This window comes from Sciurus vulgaris, assembly GCF_902686455.1.
Source record: "Sciurus vulgaris genome assembly, chromosome: 17".
NCBI lineage: Eukaryota > Metazoa > Chordata > Mammalia > Rodentia > Sciuridae > Sciurus > Sciurus vulgaris.
The window spans coordinates 72,263,323-72,280,946 of record NC_136478.1 but is presented as its reverse complement, the minus strand read 5'-3'; the positions used below and the strand labels follow the sequence as shown (position 1 = coordinate 72,280,946).

Genomic DNA, 17,624 nt, shown 5'->3' with positions numbered 1-17,624 from the left:
TTTATTCAAATCCACAGGTCAGAAGTCACTAGTGACTTCTGTTCTTTGGCTTTCAAAATGGGACACATCATCAAATTGTCCCATATATATGAAATTCATATTAGAGATAAATACAGACACATCTCAATACACAAAGGTTTAGCTTGTGAGTTTTTGGCTTTACAATGGCGCAGAAGCATATGTTCTGTAGAAACTGTACTTCAAATGCGATCTTTTCCTAGGCCAGCAACAAGCACCATGATGCTCTCTTTTGATGCTGGGTGGCAGCAGTGGGCACAGCTCCATCAGCCATGCCATTGTGAGGGTAGATGATCAGTACTCTACACTGTCCTGTTTGCAAAGCTATGATGTTCGTTTTAAGTGTGCTGTTTACTGTATTTTCAACCTCTGATGAATTTACCAGGATACAACCCCATCCTAAGGATACCTGCACATTTCCCCCATGCCTCTGACTGCTTCTTTGACAACCTCATCCTTAGCTTTTAGAGTAAAAACATTAGGCCTTTTCTTCAGAATGTGTGCTCTGGTGGTCAGGGACGAGCTGCGACTATACGCCTTCCCACACTTACTGCATTCATAGGGTTTCTCAGAAAATGACTCCTCTGGTGTCGAATGAGGTCAGAGCCACTGCTGAAGGCCTTCCCGCACTCATTACACTCGTAGGGTCTCTCTCCAGTATGACTTCTCTCATGGAGGATAAGGGACGTGCGCTGACTAAAGGCCTTCCCACAGGTCTGGCATGTTATGGCTTCTCTCCGGTGAATTCTTTTGTGTTGGGCAAGATGTGCATTCTGGCTGAAGGCCTTCCCACACTGATCACATTCATAGGGTCTATCCTTGGTATGAATTCTCTTGTGTCGAGTAAGGGATATTTGGTGACTGAATGCTTTCCCACATTCCTCACACTGATAGGGTTTTTCTCCAATGTGAATCCTCTGATGCTCAATAAGAAATGACTGGCGGCTGAAAACTTTGCTACATTTATTGCACTTGAAAGGTTTCTCTTCAGAGTGAATGTTCTGATGTATTTTAAGGTTTGCAGTTCCAGAAAACATCTTTCCACATTCCTTACACACAAAGAGCTTCTTCTTCCGTTTATGTATTTTCTGATGCTGAATAAGGGATGAATGACGATTACAGACCTTCTCACATTTGTTGCATCTATACAGCTTCTTTCCATTATGAACCCTTCGATGCAGAATAAGGGTTGAAAGGCGCCTAAAGTCCTTTTCACATTTATCACATTTGTAGGGCTTCCCTGAAGTGTGAACTCTCTGATGAAGCAGAAGGGGTGAAATCCTACTGAAGGATTTCCCACATTTTCTGCACTTAAAGGCATTCTCTAAGTCACGACTTCTCCACAGCACACTCTGACTTAAGGCCTTCACACTTTTATGGGGTTTCTCTCCAAGATGCATTTTTTCATGTATAACAAGGGTTGGTTTCTTTTTGAAGCCTCTCCCACATCTACTGCATTTATGTATTTCTTTCTACTGTGAATCCTCTTATGAACTAAAAGGGATGACATCCGACTAAAGGCTTTCCTACATTTTCTGCACTGGTAGACGCTCTCGACAATCTGGATGTTGTGATATACACTGAGAGATGGGCATGAACTCAAAGCCTTCCCACACTTAGAGGTTTCCTTTCCATTATGGATTTTTCTATGAAGAATAAAGGCTATTTTTTTAATGAAACTTTCCCCACATTTATCACACTCATGGCTTCTCTCTCTACTGTGAACTCTTTGATGAAGAATGAGAGATGAGATCTGTCTGAAAGCTTTTCTACAATTACCGCATTCATAAGGCCTCTCTCCAATATGTGAGTTCTGATGAAGTTTGAGAGAGACGCTTCGACTAAAGGTTTTACCACAGTAATTGCATTTTAAAGATTTCTTCTGTGAATTACCTTTCCTGGGTTTGCTTAGGAATGAATTTTTGCTGTAGCCCCTGTTCCCTGTGGAAACCTTTTGTTTTGTAGAAAGTGGTTTCTGACAGCTGCTTTGCCCGGATTTGTTGCACTGATTTGGTGGTAATTTCTTGGTCTCACACTTAGACCTGGAGTCTGAAAGATACCAAGAAATTAATTGTTTGTTTTCCTGTGCTTGAAAAATGAAGCTTGTACAATATGCATGCAGTTATTATCATTAATGATCATAAGAACAATGATAACCAGAACAGTAACTTTTTAGTGTCTTCTACAGTTTGAATTATCATACAAAGAATTTTAAAGAAACAGTTAATATTTCAGGAGAGTTTGCAATGTGAAAGTAAATAAATTGAAGTTTTATTTAAAGAATAAAGTTTTACCATATAGAACATACAGCCCCACAGATTGTCATTAGATAAATGTAGGTTTGTTATATGAAATGTCCATAAAAGGCAAATCTACAGAGACAAGATCAGTAGTTGCCTGGGTCTAGAGGAGTGAATTAGGATTATCTATAACTTGACATAAGGGATCTTACTGGGATGACCAAAATTCTAAAACTGAATTGTGGTGATGGTTACACAATTTGTGGAAATGTGGTAATGGTTACACAATGTGGAAAACATATTTTTTAAAAAATCACTGAGGGCTGGGGAGATAGCTCAGCTGGTAGAGTGCTTGCCTTGCAAGCACAAGGCCCTGAGTTCCATCCCCAGTACCGCAAAAAAAAAAAAAAGAAAAAAAATCACTGAACTTAAAATATCTGAATCTTACGATGTAAATTATACTTCTGTAGAGTTGTAAACCCCCCAAAATGTAGAAATCAAATATTTAAAGAATATAAACCTACTAGCAATTAGAATTCAGTATTTAGATTTTCAAGGGTGAAAACTATGAACTCAGAGAAGTAGGGAATCCAAGGAAAAAAGGTTACAGATTAGACTAAATAAAAATGAACTGCTTCTGGAAAAATAGATGAACTGGAGTAGGACACAAAAATCCAGATAATTTAAAATGACTATTTGTATGCAAGACTGATTATAAATCTGAAATTATATGGAACAATAAACACAACATAGACTTTAGAACAATACAGTAGCCACAAGGCACGTGAATCCACTGAGCACCATGCCATGTGACTGGTCTGATGTGGGATGTGCTTTGTGAAATACACTCCAGATTGTGAAGACAGTACAAAATGGGCATATAAATATCTTGTTGTAAAAATAGTGATTAGATATTGCAGTATTTTGAATATACTGGCTTAACTAAAAATAATTTTGGCTGTTTGTGAAGTTATCTTAACATAGATAGTAGCACTGATCAAATACGTGGCTCGTGCTGTATTCCCAGTGCAGTCATGGGTTACATGGGACTGGAAACTGCTGAAGAGTCTGTCGTCGTCTAACTACGCGCTGTGAGGAACACTGCACCCACCACTGTCATGCCTCTCAAATGCGCACACGCCCCTCACAGGGTCTCCATGAGCACTGGACACACTCCAAACTCCTGACACATGCTACACTCACCTTCGTGTCGCCCCAGGATTCAAATTCTAAAAACAAAAGCTTGCATTTTTTGTTGATGTCTGAACATTTAGAGGAAAAAACCCCCAAAGTACAAGGCCATTCACAGCCTTCATCGATCATACTCAGGAAGATTAGCATGCATCTTTTATAGAGACTGATGTGTTTGCTTTTGGGATGCTGCTTCAGCCCCTGCTGGGTGTGTTATGCAGTGCAAAATACATGAACTGCTCACCTTTCTCAAATTGGAACAATTTTGAAATGTGAAGCACAATCTCCTCAAAAGCTTCTGGAAAAGAGTTCTGTTGTGGCTGTAGGACTATCTCATAGTTATCATTAGGAGATGTACCATAAAATAAGCAGGCAAATGGGGAATCAAAGAAGACAGGCCAAGGACAACTTGCCAGCAAGGCTAGGAGCCTCAGCCAAGCGGAAACCCAGGACTTATCCTAGTGTCCATGCTGCCCCACATCCTGCTGTCTTCCTCTCCTTATTCGGGATCTCATTTTTTTGTGTGGATACTAACATCATCTTGGATCATCTCTCTGCTTTCTGTCTGGAAGCCCCTTAACCACAGCTCATTTAAAAAAAAAAAAAAAAAAAAAAAAAACCCACAGCTCATATCAGAATTAATCCTAGCTCATTAGGTCAATGTGAAAATATAAAACCACTAAAAACATACTAAAGTAGTATGGGATATATTCCAAAAACAGAGGAATTTCAAACTACTTAGAGCAGAAAAAACAAGGTGAATGCCTATACCATCATCCACACTTCCATGTAACCAAATAGAAAACAAGAGGAAGTAAAATCAGCCATAAGACAGGAAGGGAAATATGTGAACCAAAATGAGACATGGAATGCTTAAATGACAGGAGGATGCTTTCCAGGCTGCTCTGGGCATGAGACCCAGGTAGTGGGTATACAGCTGCACTGAGGTGGCTGAAAGATGGTTCCCACCAGGATTTAATACTGTACCCTCAGAGCACTTGGGCACTCAAGTCGGATACAATAAAGAAAAGAGAAAGCGCCCAGGCTGCGCCCAGAAGCCTACCTGCCTGCCCACCGGGGCAAAGAGAGTGGGTCAAGCAAAGCGCCAGGGTGTCCTGGTGCAGAGGAAGCAGACACCAAAAGCGTCACCTGAACTTGTGGAAACCAGGGTCAGTCCCTGGCCAGCACATTCAGTGTATCCAGGGGCTGCAGGGCGCCAGGTCCCCCACATTGGCAGGCACAGCACTCGACACCTGCCCAGCACCTGCCCGGTGAGCAGCAAAGGCAGAGGGCAACTCGGGAGCCGAGCCCAGATGAGAGTGACCCCTTGGGGCAGGTCAACCCAGCCTCTCCAAGAAAGGCACCTTTCACCCAGCCCACCAGACCTGAAGGGCCGCAGGCGAGGTGCCTGGGCCTGCAGGGATCAGGCCCCAGGGTCCCAAGCGCAAGACTCTGTACCTGAGCCACGGCAGCACAGTGCAGAGGGGACCGAGCTTCACATCACACAGCTTTACTCCTGGTCAGCAGGGAGCTTGGAGCGTGACCCTGACAGCACAGGGTGTGCCCCGCGCCTATTCTGTCCCACTTCACTCAAGAAAACTGGTAAGACAGTATATGGGCAGTGCCCACCCGGGTTGGTCAAACACTCTGATCATGTCAGTGGAGAAGGTCCCTTCAACCTACACCCAGATACACGTATACACACAGTTCTGTGTTTTGTTTTCTCTCATATTCAGCATTTGTTAAGTGTGGTCACCGTTTTCTAGATTTCCTTGTGAGGGTGAGGGTTCACTGGGCTGAATACCTTACTTTGATCTTGTACTGTTTTCCTGTCCTCATTTCTCTTATCATCTTATCTTCTGCTACTGGCCAATTTTTTTAAGAGATATTTTTAGTTGTAGATGGACACAATACCTTTATTTATTTCCATGTGGTGATGAGGATCCAACCCCGTGCTTCACACATGTGAGGAAGTGCTCCAGCACTGAGCTGCAACCCAGCCCCGTGGCAAATCCAGGTGTCCTTTCTCCCTCTCTCCCAACAGCACGACTTGACTCTCTCCACTCCACAAATACCAAGCCACTCTCTTCTGCATCTTCTCCGTTCGTTTTCTGAAACTGCAACGTCTCCTCTAACTTCCTAACACATTTCCTCCCCCCCCCCCCCGACTGTATTCCTGTATCACTCAGAACTACCTGGTTCACATGGACCAGCCCCACCGTTAATGCTGACACCATCACTGCTGAACGGGTGAGTCGACACCTCTGTTTGCTTTAAAGCCATCGCTGGTCCGTGGTATTCTCACTGCTGACAATTGCTGAGCCCACTGATCCTGTTCGTTGGTGGCAATTAATGTTTAAGATTCATAATAGGATCTGGGTATTTAACACTGTTTACTATTTGTCATTTCCAACAGTTTACTGTTGTTATTTTGCCCCCATTCTGTGAGTTACTGCAGGACATTAAAGGTGCACAGGTTAGAGACTCTGCTGCTGAACTAAACATTCCCCGACATATATCAACTCACAGAAGCAAGGAGATTAAAGCCCCAAACCAAGAACAAGAACCCAAGCAGGAACACCAGAGATGGACCTCAAATCCCACCCCTTGGCATCATACGTCAAAAACAGGTAAGTCCCAGAACAGATAAAAACTACACATAAAAGGACATGCACAAAAGAGGTAGAGGAATCCACTTAAATTGATGCATAAGACCAAGACTTTTGAAAACATGAGAAATCAGACAAATAAATCTCCCCTTAAAATTCACAATCCCCCAACAAAGGATCCCACTGATAGTGAGATAGGCAAAAACCCTGAGAAAGATTATTAAAAACTAATTATCAAAATGTTTAATGAATTAAAAGAAGATCTGGGATTGTGGCTCAGTGGTAGAGCGCTTGCCTAGCATGTGTGAGGCACTGGGTTTGATTCTCAGCACCACATACAAATAAATGAATAAAGTAAAGGTCTATCAACATCTAAAAATATATATACTAAAAAAAAAAAAAAAAAAAATCTTAGGAAGGACTTAAGACAGCAATTATATAGGAACATTTGATAAAGAAATAGAAATAGAAATAGAAAAGAAACCAACCTGGATTCCTAGAAATTAAAGACAAAAGCAATCAAATTACAAACTCACTTGAAGGCATCACTTACACAGTAGACGGTGTAGAAAACAGAACCTCAGCCCTTGAAGGCAGAACTTCAGGCACTGAAGACAGGGTATATGATCTTGAGTACAAAGAATTCAAAAAAGAAAAAAACCCACATGATCAGAACATACAAAAACAACTCTGGGACAACTTTAAGAGACCAAAACTGAGAATCACTGGGATACCACAGAACATGGAGCTACAAACTAAAGGCATAAAGACATTTTCAATGAGATAATTACAGAAAACTCCCATATCAGAAATGAGATAAACAACCACATACAGGAGGCTCACAGGACCACAAACAGACCCGCCAAATGAGAAGCTTGCTGAGACATACAATCAAACTCCCTAAAATAGAAAACAAGAAAGATATATACATGTATGATTACACTACCCATGTGACTCTGTACCATGTTCAGCCAATGAAAAAGGTGTGCTCCATTTGTGTACAATGTGTCAAAAAATTTTCTACTGTCATGTATAATTAATTAGAATAAAAAAATTTAAAAATTCAGAACAATTCAGAAAACCCCAATCAATAAGTGAGCAAGTTAACTAAAAAAAAAAAAGAAAAAGAAAATAAAACGAGGAAAGAATATTCAAGCTCAAGAGCAAAAATATTCAAGCTCAAGAGAAAGAAAATCTGGAAGACATGGACAAATTTCTAAACACACATGACCTGTCCAAACTGAACCATAAAAATACAGAAATTCTAAACAAAAAATATTTCGCATTTGGAGCCAAACCAATAAGACCCACTTCTGATTTCTCTGCTTATATCCTATAATCATGGAGGGCCTGGAATGAGATATTCCAATCTCTAAAAGAAAACAAATCCCAGCACCAAGGTTACTATACCCAGCAAAATTCAGTTTCAAATTCAAGGGGGAAATGAAAATCATTCCACAACAACAACAAGAATAAACTAAAAGAATTTAAGAGCCCCAAATTAGCACTACAAAGAATATTCAAAGATAAACTTCACACAGAGGAACGAAAAAACGATTCCCAAAGTCCACAGAAGTGCAACAGAACAAACCACTAAATGACAATCAAGACAGTATAAAATACAGCAAAACACTTCAAAATGGCAGGAAACCACAAACACATCCATACTAACGATGAATGTTAATGGTCTCAACCCACCGATGAAAAGACACAGATTAGCAAAATGGATCAAAAAACAAAATCCAACTATGTGCTGTTTACAAGAGACTCATCTTACAGGCAAAGATACCCACAAGCTGAAGATAAAAAGATGGCAAAAAATATTCTAGGCACATGGTTCAAGATAAAAAGCAGGAGGAGTTATTTTCATATCTGACAAAGTACATAACAAATTAATTAGAAGAGACAAAGGTGGCTATTCCACCCTAGAAAACAATTCAACAAGATATAACCATAGTAAACATTTATGCCCCAAATGTCAATGCACCCAATTACATTGAAAAATTACTCCATGACATTAAGTCCCACATAGACCATAACACAATAGTATCAGGGGATTTCAATACCTTATCACCAAGACTGGTCATCAAAACAACAACAAAATCAACAAAGATATCTCCAACCTCAAGAGCACTATAAATTAAAGGAACCTAAAGGACATCTACAGAATATTCCACCCAAAAACAGCTGAATTTACCTTCTCAGCCTACAATAAAAAATTATAGAGAGATCCATATAAATAAGCTGATGCTCCACCTCAAGGCCTCAGAGAAAGAACTAACCCACAAACCAGTAGAAGACAGAAAGTAGTTACGATCAGAGCTGAAATCAATGAAACTGAGAATAAGAAAACATGCAGGATAAATACAATAATGAGTTGGCTCTTAGAAGACAGATCAGAAAAGAAAAAGGAAATATCACCACAGACCCCTCTGAAATACAGAGGATTATCAGATGCTATTTTGAAAATTTATACTCCTATAAACTGGAAAGAAAATCTGGAAGACATGGACAAATTTCTAAACACACATGACCTGTCCAAACTGAACCATAAAAATACAGAAATTCTAAACAAAAAATATCAAGTAATTAAATTGAAACAGCAATTAAAAGCCTTCCAGAAAAGAAAAGTCCTGGACCTAATAGACTCTCAGCAGGGTTCTACCACACCTTTACGGAAGAACTAACACCAATCTTTCTTAGATTATTCCACAAAACTTAAGGAGAGGGAATATTCCAAATGCTTTTTATGAAGCTAGTATAACCCTAATACCAAAACCAGACAAAGACACATCAAGGGAAGAAAACTATAGACCAATATCCCTGATGAGGGCTGGGGTTGTAGCACAAAGTAGAGCGCTTGCCTAGCATGTGTGAGGCACTGGGTTTGATTCTCAACATCGCGTATAAATAAATGAATAAAAATAAAGGTCCATCAACAACTAAAAAGATTTATCAGAAAATATTTAAAAAACAAAAAACACATCGAGAAAATAATATGCCATGATTAAGTGGGTTTCATTCCAGGGATACAAGGTTGGTTCAATATATACAAATCAATAAGAGTGCTCTATCACTGAAACAGGATTAAGAACAAAAATCACATGATCAACTCAACAGATGCAGAAAAGGCGTTTGATAAAAATCCAACACTATTCATGTTAAAAATGCTGGAGAAGCTAGGGATTGAAGAAACTTACCTCAACATCATAAAGTCCATTTATGACAAATCCAATGCCAATATCATACCAAATGGAAAAAAACTAAAAGCATTTACACTAAATTCTGGAACAAGACAAGGCTGTCCCTCTCATCACTCCTATTCAATACAGTTCTTGAAACCTTAGCCAGAGAAATCAGGCAAGGAAAGGAAATCAAAGGGATACAAATAGGAAAAAAGAAATCAAACTATCTCTGTTTGCTGGTGATACGAAACTATATCTACAAGATCTCCCTGCAAAAAACACCACTTGGGGATTAATCTAACCAAGAAGATAAAAGAGCTCTACAATGAAAATGAAAATTATAGAACACTGAAGAAAGAAACTGAAGACCTTAGAAGATGAAAAGACATACCATGTTTTTGGATAAGCAGAATTAATATTGCCAAAATGGCCATACTACCAAAAACAATATACAGATTCAATGCAATCCTCATCAAAATACTAATGACATTCCTCACAAAATTAGGAAAAAAAATTCTTAAATTCATTTGGGAGAATAAGAGACCCAGAATATCCAAAGCAATATTAAGCAAGAAAAGTGAAGAAGGCACCACAATCTGTGATCTCAAATTATATTACAGAGCTGTAATAACAAAAATAGTATGGTACTAGCACTAAAATTGATATGAATATCAGTGGAATAGACGAGAAGACACAGACAAACCCACTAACCTATGGCTGGCTGATATTTGAAAAGGTGCTAAAAATATATCATGGAGAAAAGACAGCCTTTTTATTAAATGGTGTTGGGAAAACTGAACAGCTATCTTTCACCCTGCACAAAATTAAAATCAAAATGGATCAAAGACTTAGGAATTACGCTGGAAACCTTATAACTGCTGGAAGAAAACACTGGTCTACCCCATCATATAGGTGCTGTCACAGATTTCTTTAACAAGACACCCAAAGCACAAGAGATAAAACCAACAATCAGTAAGTGGGATGCCATTAAGCTGAAAATCTTCTGCACAGCTAAGGATATGATTAACAGCGTGATGAAAGCCTGCAGAATGGGAGAAAATTATGGCCAGCTACTCCTCTGATAGATTAATATCCAAAAACACAAAGAACTCAAAAAACTTAACACCAAAACCCCCCAGACAACCCAATAAATGAATAGTCAAAAGATCCAAACAGAAAGTTCTCAATAGAAGAAACACAAAAAGTTAGTAAATTTATGAAAAAATGTTCGTCATCTCAATCAATCGGGAAAATGCGAATCAAAACTATAGTAAGATTTCAACTCACTCCAGTCAGCATGGCAATGATCAACACTACAAACAGTAAGTGCTGGAGAAGTTGTGGGGACAAAGAAACACTTGTACATTGTTGGTGGGACTGTAGACTAATGCAACCACATTGGAAAGCAGTTTGAAGATTCCTTAAAAAACTAAGGAGGGAACAACCATACGACCAAGCTATCCCACTCCTTGGTATTTCCCTAAAATATCTAAAATGAGCATACACAAGAGACACAGCCACATCATTATAGCAGCACAATTCACAAGAGCTAAATTATGAAATAAACCCAGATACCCATCAATAGATGAATGGATTAAGAAATTCTGATACACACACACCAATACAAATACAACGGAGTTCTACTCAGCTATTAAAAATAATGAAGGCTGGGGCTGGGGCTCAGTGGCAGAGCACTTGCCTAGCATGTGTGAGGCACTGGGTTCTATCCTTAGCACCACATGAAAATAAATAAAATAAAGGCATTCTGTCCATACACAAGCACAAAAAATTTGTAAAAAAATGAAATTATGGCATTTGCTGGTAAATGGATGGAAAGGTAGACTATCATACTAAATGAAATTATCCACACCCAGAAACTCAAAGGTCAAATGTTTCCTCTCATATGTCAAAGTAGGAGTAAACTAAAGGAAATTGGGACAGAATAAGATTACATAAAAAAAAATCACATACAAATTAAAAGAGAAGTGAAAGGAAGTCTAGTAGAACAGAAGAGGGAGAAGGGCTGTGTCATGAACTGAAATAGACTTCCATGATGATGTATGAGTCAATAGGATGAACTCAACTACTATGTAGAACCATAAAGCTCTAAAGAAATAACAAATAAAATGGTCAATGATTTTTATAAATAAGCTCCCTATATAAGCTAACATTCTTTACAAGAACCGTAAAGTCACTATAAGAAATTGAAAGTTCATGAGGAGCGAATTTACAAGAGAGTAAGTAAAATCAGAAAACAAATGTCAGCAAGTACACAGGAGAAACAGTATGGTCTATGTAGGAGAGTGTGGACATTCAGAGGATCTACAAGGGGTCAAAAAACACACTGCCAGGGCTCCAATCCTTCCCCCAGTGTCTGCTGGGTGAGAGACCCTGAACAAATTAGTCAACTGAAGATTTAAATCCTCATCTGTCACACAGGAATGCAGAGGTAGCCACAAATACTGTGGGGACTACAGGCCTTTGCATAGAACATGCACACAGGAAGTTCTCAATAAGCTAAGAGTTTTTAACGACAATATCCAGTACTAGTGAGTATGAAAACCAAACTGACACTGTGCCTCATTTCTGTCCGTGGTGCTGATTTGGTCTTTTTCTGTTAGACCAATGGCTGTGATCTATTACAGTGAAAGACTAGAAAGCAAAATCAGCAAAGGAACAGGTTCATAGGGCAAGGTCCAGTGGAACTGAAGCACAACTTTCAGGAATTAGCTTCCTGTGGAGTCACAAGCAACAAACTATGTCTGACAACACATAGGCAACATTGTCTACAAGAAAAGTTACTAGAGTTAGTGCCCAGACTTGCTACTGGGGACTAACAAGCTGACAAATCTGTAAAGAAATTCGGAAATATTTAGTCTGAAAAAAGGTCCTATCCTTTAACCCAGCAATCCCATTCCTGTGACTCAATCCTATAGCAAAAGACAAAAGCGTGCACATGCACACATGTTGACATTAATGTGAAATTAGAATCTAAATGGAAAATGGAATGACAATAGAACATTTTGACCATAAAAAAATTGTGAAGAGTAGAAAAATCAATTTTATAATAACTATGACAATTTCAAGAAGTAAGTATAGTTACTGATAAACACATGTAGCTATTTTTTATCTTTTCCTTTTTCTAAACTTTATGTAATTTAAACATACATAGTATGCAACAGTATTTTGGTGAAGGACATTTCTTCTCTTTTGTCAAAACACAGGCCCCACTGTTTTCCCTGTGCTGCCGTATCTGGCTTAGAACCCAAAGTCTCCAAAGCCGAATGCCTCAGTTTGTGGCCTCTTCTCCTGGCTTACACCATATTACTGACCCTACCCCCAGCCCAGGTGTCCCATGTCCAAGGAAAAACGCAACGAATGAAGACAGACAAATCAAAAGACTCACAACTGGGCCAAGGAGGAATCTAGGCTGGCTTCTCTGCACAGGTTTGGGTGTGGAAAATGTAGTGGGGCCTCTCAGGAACTTTAAGAGTTTGCCCCTCACGATCGCCTGGCTCTCGTGCAGAATGCTTCTTACACAACAGCAGAATGAATGTCGGTCTGCCCCGCACTCACCTATTGCAATCCTCTCTCCCAAAGGAATGGCATTTAGAGGTGGCGCCTCTGAGAGGTAATCATCAAGTCATGAGTGGAGCCCTGCTTAAAGAGGAAGCAGAGCTTCCTCCCGCTTCGAGCTCCAGAGGAAGGCAGCTGTCCATGACCAGAAAGCAGGCCTTCCCCAGGCACTACCCGCCAGTGCCTTAATCATGAACTTCCCAGCTTCGACTGTGAGATGTGAGTTCTTGTTATGAACCACCCAGCATCTGGTATTATCCTAGGGGCTTGAATGGGAAGAAGTAGGCTTTGTCCTCGGTCACTCACCTGGGCCCCCGTGTCTTCTCGGTGGCTCCACCATCCATGGTGCTTTCCCTTTCTCCAGTAAGGCGATGACATTTGGCCTCCGAGAGGAAAGACCTGCACACAGGACAAACATGGGAAGTGACCACACTGTCAGCACCAGAGTCAGAGCCAAGCCCTGCATCAATAGGGCAAGGGTCTACCAACCCAACAGGACATACGGGACGTGGAGGGCAGCTGGAGAGTGTGACTTGTAAGAAATATATATTTGAGGCCTGAGGTTGTAGCTCGGTGGTAGAGCACTTGCCTAGTAGGTGTGAGGCACTGGGTTCAATCCTCAGAACATGTAAATAATAAAGGTGTTATGTCCATGTACAACTAAGAAAAAAAAAATTCAAGACAGAGAAATATATATTTGATTTCTATCCATTTCCTGGCATACACCTCCTCAACCCTGCAAGTGTTGTCTTTTGTTTGCTAATGAGGTAACTGGTGGCCAGATACTCCTGAAAGCCTTGGCATGGGCCAGAAGATCCAAGCATGTGATCAGAGTTGGGCCTTTCACCTCACCCCAAAACTCTGGAGAGGGCCCAGGCGCTAGAGAGAGATCACTGATGGTCGATGATGCCATGAGGACTACATAATGAAGGCTCCACGAGCCCAAATACAAGTTGGGAGAGCCTCCTGTTGCTGCACTATACAGGGTGGCACACCTAGAGGGGGTGCAAAAACTCCACACCTCCCTCACCTTGTCCCATGCAGTCCTTCACCAAGCTCTTCATCTGCATCCTGACATATCTTTGATATTAAATTGGTAAGACCTCAGTCACATGCTTTCCTGAGTTCTGGGACAGAATCTAAGGAGGGGATTCATGGGAACCCCAAATTTACAGGTGGGTCAGTCAGAAATTTCAGAGGCCTGGACTTGTCAAGCGGGGGCAGTCTGAGATGAAGCCCCTAACCTGTGGTTTGATGAAATCTCCAAGTAGTGTCAGAGCTGGACTGTCTGTCAGGTATTGGAGAACTGCTTGGTGTGTGGTGAGAAACCGATACACATGTGGTGTCAGACCGTTCTGTGATGAGTGGTGAGTGACAGAAAGAGTTTGGTTCTTAAAATCTTTTACCATGAGGATGAACTCAGTTACAGCCAGTAGAGCTGTTCCTTTCTAACTCCACAAAACCAATTCTCTTCCTCAACAATGGAGTCAGCTGCTGGGAGATGGTTTAGTAGGCCACCATCTCTCAGTTCCCAAGCTCCACCCTTCTGTACTCTGTTTTGTCACACTGGGGCGGGACTCTGTGATACACTCTTTCCCTTCCACTCAGCATCTACTAAAGGGGCTCTGCTGATTTTTTTTTTGATATTTTTTTTTAATTACTGTAAACAAATGGGATACATGTTGTTCTCTGTTTGCACATGGAGTCACGGCATACCATTTGTGTAATCATAAATTTACATAGGGCAATGTTGTTTGATTCATGGCTCTGCTGATTTTGATCTCTGGTTTCTGTCCCTGCACTCCCAGAATCAGCCTCCTCTGGCTCCCCCAGAAGTACAAACCAACAAGGCAGTGCACCCCTCCCTCCTCAGAATCTGAACCCATGTTCTAGGCCCCTTCCTTTAAGTCCTAAAAAAAGTCCCAAACTCTCTCCTGTGATCTCCTGGCCTCAGGGACAGTGGCTGCATCCTACAGTTACTATCTCTGTGTGACACTGGTGTTCACTATTCAGCTTCTAACACAGCCTATCAATTCCTTATAGTAAATTTTCCCAAAACAACTAGGGTGTCCTCAAAAAATTGCATACACAATTTCACATGACCCAGCGACTCCACTCATTAAGTATCTACACAGAAGAAATGAAAACATACATCCGCACAAAACATGCATATCAGCATTCATAGCACATGAATGTTTCACAGCAAGGTGGAAATAATCCAAACACCCACGAGGCTCATGAGTGAACAAATAAGACATGGCCCATTCACACAATGAAACCCTATGTAGCAATGAGCAGAAATGGAGTTCTGACATGCTGTAATACAGATGGACTTCAAGAACACTATGCTAAGTGAAAGAGGCTGCGCACTTAAGATTCCATTGTATGCAAGCCCCAGAACTGGCAAGCTCAAAGAGGAGGAAGAGTAGCTAGCAGTTATCTACCTGGGAAGACAAATGAGCAAGGAAAGATGAGTGATCCTAATGGGCACAGGTAGTCTTTAGAGGGCAATGAAAACATTCTAAAATTCACTGCGTGGCTGGCACAGCGGCATATGCCTGTAATCCCAGCAGCTCAGGAAACTGAGAAAGGAGGACTGAAGTTCAAGACTAGCTTCAGCAACTGAGTGAGGCCTTAAGCAAATTAGCAAGACCCTGTCTCAAACAACAACAAAAAAATTCAGGGGACACAGCTCAGGGATTAAGTGTCCACTGGCTCAATCCCAGTACCAACAAATTAATTAATTTGATTGACTGTAATGGCTATACCATTCTGTTAAAACACTAAAAACAATTACGTATTTTATGTGGATGAACTGTATCACAAATGAATGATACAACAATAAAGCTGTTAAAAATTTTAAAGAAACAAACAAACAAACAAACACTACAACTGGATTAGCATCCATTTCCCTAACTAAACCCTAACCGTAAATGTCCCTTAACAGGCTTGTTCTAGATCATGGGGAAGAACCTTACCCAGTGAGACCAGGTTCCTGTAGTTTTCCAACATGACATCTTCATACAAATCCTTCTGAATGGGGCTTAGCCATTCCCATTCCTCCTGGGAGAAGTAGATGGCCAAGTCCCCAAAAGTCACTGGTGCCTGAAATGAAAAATCACATGTCCATTCACCATAAACTTGTGCTTCTACAAAGCTGGAGAAAATGGTGGCCTCATCCCAACACAGAAACACACGGTACCAGGAATCATGCAGGGAGCATTCAGGGTTCTGAGGACAAAGCAGGCAAGGGTTTTACAAAAATTAAATAAGATGTAGTTCAATATGATACAGCTGCTTTTAAAGAGTATGTTGCATTTGGAAGGAGTGCAGATTTCTCACCACGAAGGGGTCACCAGATATGAAAGAAAATCAGAAGTTTCTAAGTATGGAATATACAGTAGAAGGGAAAAGAAAATGTTTCTGGGTAAGAAAGTCTGTGTGTAAGTAAAGGGCAAATTTCAACAAGTTTGCATGTAACTAAGTTGATTATATGTATGTGAGACAATCAGTTAGATCTATTTAAGGTTTTTCCTAAGGTCAAATACTAATGTACTGATATAAACCAAAGTTTAATCTATATATTAAAATGACAAGGATTCCTTTAAAAACACTAATTTACTCTTTTTTTTACTTTTTTTTAATTGTAAACAAATGAGATACATGTTGTTTCTCTGTTTGTATATGGCGTAAAGGCGTACCATTTGTGTAATCATAAATTTACATAGAGTAATGTTGTTTGATTCATTGTTATTTTTTCCCTTCCCCCCACCCCTCCCACCCCTCTTTTCCCTCTATACAATACTTCCTTCCTCCATACTTGCCCCCCTCCCTAACCATACTCTAACCCTAACACTAACCCTTCCCTCCCCCCATTATGTGTCGTCATCCACTTATTATCGATATCATTCGTCCTTTGGCTTTTTGAGATTGGCTTATCTCACTTAGCATGATATTCTCCAATTTCATCCATTTGCCTGCAAATGCCATAATTTTATCATTCTTTATGGCTGAGTAATATTCCATTGTATATATACCACAGTTTCTTTATCCATTCATCAACTGAAGGGCATCTAGGTTGGTTCCACAGTCTGGCTATTGTGAATTGGGCAGCTATGAACATTGATGTGGCTGTATCTCTGTAGTATGCTGATTTTAAGTCCTTTGGGTATAGGCCAAGGAGTGGGATAGCTGGGTCAAATGGTGGTTCTATTCCAAGTTTTCTAAGGAATCTCCACACTGCTTTCCAGAGTGGCTGCACTAATTTGCAGCCCCACCAGCAATGTATGAGTGTACCTTTCTCCCCACATCCTCGCCAACACCTGTTGTTGCTTGTATTCTTGATAATCACCATTCGAATTGGGGTAAGATGGAATCTTAGGGTGGTTTTGATTTGCACTTCTCTTATTACTAGAGATGTTGAACATTTTTCCATATGTTTGTTGATTGCTTGTAGATCTTCTTCTGTGAAGTGTCTGTTCATTTCCTTAGCCCATTTGTCGATTGGATTATTTGTATTCTTGGTGTAGAGTTTTTTGAGTTCTTTATATATTCTGGAGATTAGCGCTCTATCTGAAGTATGATTGTCAAAGATTTTCTCCCACTCTGTAGGCTCTTTCTTCGCATTGCTGATAGTTTCCTTTGCTGAGAGTAAGCTTTTTAGTTTGAATCTATCCCAGTTATTGATTCTTGCTTTTATTAATTTACTCTTGACATTGTATCTGTTAAGTTTTATTCTTTATAAACTTCTTAAAATGACATTTAAGAAAGAGTGTGATGTGTGATAGCAAAAAATGGGACAACAG

General features: G+C 40.2%; 1 long non-coding RNA gene across 1 annotated transcript; it reads right to left on the bottom strand.

Moving 5' to 3' along the window:
* Nucleotides 1-606: 606 nt before the first annotated feature.
* Nucleotides 607-15,991, bottom strand: LOC306648098. Its single transcript, XR_013760291.1, has 3 exons — nucleotides 15,798-15,991; nucleotides 13,126-13,218; nucleotides 607-2,067 (listed from the first exon to the last, which is right to left on the bottom strand). It is a non-coding gene; the product is annotated as an uncharacterized lncRNA (long non-coding RNA).
* Between the last annotated feature and the right edge of the window lie 1,633 nt (nucleotides 15,992-17,624).